Source organism: Hyla sarda, unplaced genomic scaffold (genome assembly GCF_029499605.1).
Source record: "Hyla sarda isolate aHylSar1 unplaced genomic scaffold, aHylSar1.hap1 scaffold_793, whole genome shotgun sequence".
NCBI classification, from domain to species: domain Eukaryota; kingdom Metazoa; phylum Chordata; class Amphibia; order Anura; family Hylidae; genus Hyla; species Hyla sarda.
The window spans coordinates 1-3,663 of NW_026610818.1; the positions used below are offsets into that span (position 1 = coordinate 1).

Below are 3,663 nucleotides of genomic sequence, written 5' to 3' on the forward strand. Positions count from 1 at the left end.
AAATTAAAAAAAAAAAACGCATAGGGTTCCCCGTATTTTCATTCTCAGCCAGATACCAACCAAACAGCAACAGCCTGACGTTACCAGGGTGGGCGAGGACCATTGTTTTTGGCCCTCCCCAGCCTAAATAACGCCAGCCTGTTACCGCCTAGGCCCAGGAGCGCCATTTTGACGCTCCGGGCCTGTTGGTACCGGCTCTTCCCGGCACCCCTGTGGCGGTGGGTACCGGGGTAATAATTGGGGGTTAGCGCTAGCTGTTTTTGGGGCTAGCACTAAGCCCTGGCCTAGTAATGGATTCCGTCAATAAGACAGCGTCCACTACCAACCTTGAAAATTCAATAAAAAAAAAAAAAAAAAACACAACACATTGGAAAAATTATTTTATTTAAAAAAACACTCCCCCACAGCCCTCGTTAACCATTTTATTAAAGGAAAAAATAAATAATCCGCCGTAATCCATCGAATCCGCAGTAATCCTCTGCATACACGGATCTGAAACGAGAAGAAAAAAACACAAAAAATTGGTTATGACATTTTTGGCGCTGTCCGCTGGGGAGAGCACCCATGATGCAATGTCTACCCAAACAGGGAGCCACCAATTGGTGCAAAACTATAACTCCCAGCATGCCCAGACAGCCTTTGGCTGTCTGGGCATGCTGGGAGTTGTAGTTTAGCAACAGCTGGAGTCTCCCTGTCTGGGTAGACACTGCCAGAAGGGTCTGTTCACATTATACAAAACGTACAATGTGAACAGAGCTTCAGATTAATTAGCCTTGTTCCCTTCTGTAGCCCCGCCCCTAATTACGTCATCACTAGGGGGCGGAGCTACACGAACCCCGTCCGGGACTCGAGGGAAGTAAGCTGGACTTCGTCTTCTGTATACACTGTATACAGCTATCTATAGATAGCTGTATATAGTGTATACCGCCCAAAGGGTTAACCTACACTGTCCAGCAGTGTAAGTTAACTCTTCCCTTGCTGGGCTTGCGCATAGCGCACAGCTCAGCAAGGGGTTAAGTGAGCCAGCAATGTGTATACTGTCTACACATTGCAGGCTCACTGTAAGTTCTTGCTGGGCAGTAGATATACGATATATACCTACGGCTCAGCATCAGCTGTTCTCCCGGCTCTGTAGCCCTGAGAACAGCTGATCCCGACATTCACATAAGGACGATCGCAGCAGGTGTCAGGAGGAGTGACATCCCTGGGATCTGTCCCTTACTGCAGGTACTAATACTCCCAACATGGAGCACACTCTGCTCCATGCTGGGAGCTGTAGTACCTGCATTAATAGACATATGGCAGCGAGTGTAACTTCTGACACCCGCTGCGATCTGTCTATTAATACAGGTACTACAGTTCCCAGCATGGAGCAGAGTGTACTCCATGTTGGGAGTATTAGTACTTGTAGTAAAGGAAAGATCACTGCGGGTATCACTCCTGACACCCGCTGCGATCCTCCAGTATAATGTATGAATGCAGCGGCCGCTCTCCTATGGTCCCCTGCACGGCCGTATATATACACATATTCCTATTTCTCACAGAGAGCTGTGATTGTCTGGAACCATCTGGCCAATCACAGCTCTGCGGGAAATATGAATATGTGTACATATACGTGAGTGCAGGGGACCATAGAAGAGCGGCCGCCGCATCTATACATTATACAAGAGAATCGCAAGGGACCCCTGCGATCTGTCAATTAGTACAGGTAACTACTACTCCCATCATGGAAGAGTGTGTTCCATGCTGGGAGTAGTAGTACTACCTAAAAAATGTTTTAAAAAAAAGTGAAAAACACGCACACTCTACATTTTCATTATTGTCGGCTACATTTTTAGTGCTTTACCCGCTCACATAAATTGATCCCTGTTTAAAAATGAATAAACATTTCATAATAAAAATGATACATTTCATTAGATACAATTTTTTCCATCACCACTGTATCTTTTTTATTATGATTTTTTTATGATACCCTACGAAATTTTTATAAAAAAGGTATCTCCATAATTTTTTAGGATCGCTAAAGTCCAAAAAAAGAATAAAAATATTTACCGAATGTACCCGAATACCGAATGTATGCGAAAAATCAAACTATATTCGTTCGTTTACGGATAACGAATGCATTATTGTCGGGAAATAACGAATGTATTCGTTACTTTGCTATTCGTATTATCGTGGCTATTCGGGAATGTTCAAAATATGTTTTCGTGCATTCGGATCGGTCCGAATGCACGAAAACGGTAAAATTCGTTAATTTAGACATTCGTGCCGAACCGAATTGCACATGTCTAAGCAGCACCACCTTTTGTTTTTTGGCTGCAGCAGCAGCAAGGCCCACAGGGCTGGCTAGCTGGCTAGCCAGCAAGCAGGTAGCAATGAAAGTAGGAATCTTTCTTTTTAACCCTGTAAGGGGGTGGTGCACTGTACCCGAAGATACTGCCATATCGGGTCAATGCATAGGGCGACGGAAGCAAGCTTCGAAATCGGCCCCCGTTCTCAAAAATCCATTTAATATATGGTCCCCAGATAGGGGACGTATCAGATATTAAACTGATAAGAACAGATACTACACTTGATCTTAGCCAAAAGGCCGAGAAGCGATAACCGTGAAAGGGGCGGGCCCAACAAGGTCCCCTTCATGGGCACTATCACTGCTTGCTGTCAGGGAGGCTGCCAGACAATTTTCCATGCACACTCTGGGCTGGGGGGCAGTCAACCACCAGTACACACAGCAGAACCTAAACCCATACCATTATTGCTAAGCAGCAAGACAGGGGCCCATTGCACTCCCACGGGGCCTTTTTAAATGCAATCCATAACCCGGATTTGCCAGGAACCCTTCTTACTCCTCCTACTTGCATGTGACACTGGGCTTAGGATCTGCATAGGAAACACACACACAAGCACACACCTACCTTTGTTGCCTGCAGATGCCTCCTTGGCTGTCCCCAAACGGTATCAAACCAACACCCACGGGAAGCTGTAAGCATAGAGGACATGCCTGCACCCCATTGGACTTACCTGTGTGGGTTAAATCCGGGTTATTTGACAACCTATGGCGGTGATGGTTCTGCTCAGGCAGAGCAGTGCTGATGCTCCTCATAAAGCTGTCGCTGCTGTGAAGGTTCTAGGTGACATCACAAATCCCTATGGTTACATACACAACAAAGCTGGGTTGTTGTTGTTTACACTCTGCAAGGCCTGTGGAAGTGAGTGACATCATAGCACTGTAGTTCTGAGGGTTCAAGATGGATGCAACAATCTCCTGTTGCTTCTATGAAGGCCGTAATAGACGACATCACCAAACAGCTCCATAGTCACATACACAGCAAAGGAGAGATGTTGTTTACACCTAGTGATGTCAGTGGTATTGAGTGACATCACAGCACAGTGCTAAGGCTCCTGGGCCTGGACACAGCAGCGGCTGCAATATCTCAACGGAGAATACGTTTATATCTATGTGTGTGTGTGCGCATATATATATATATATATATATATATATATATATATATATATTCTCCGCCGAAATCACTTTTAAACCCATTTCCACCTTTTTTTCCCTTCTCTTCCTCTTACTTTTTTTTCACGTTTTTTTACGTTTTTCTCCTTTTCGCCTCTTTTCTGGGCGTATTATTCTTCTTTTTCTTCTTTTTTTTCGTCTAA

At 45.0% G+C, this 3,663-nt stretch overlaps 1 non-coding gene across 1 annotated transcript; it reads right to left on the reverse strand.

Moving 5' to 3' along the window:
• Positions 1–2,411: 2,411 nt before the first annotated feature.
• Positions 2,412–2,602, reverse strand: LOC130346493 (U2 spliceosomal RNA). Its single transcript, XR_008884697.1, has one exon. It is a non-coding gene; the product is annotated as a U2 spliceosomal RNA (small nuclear RNA).
• Positions 2,603–3,663: the final 1,061 nt, after the last annotated feature.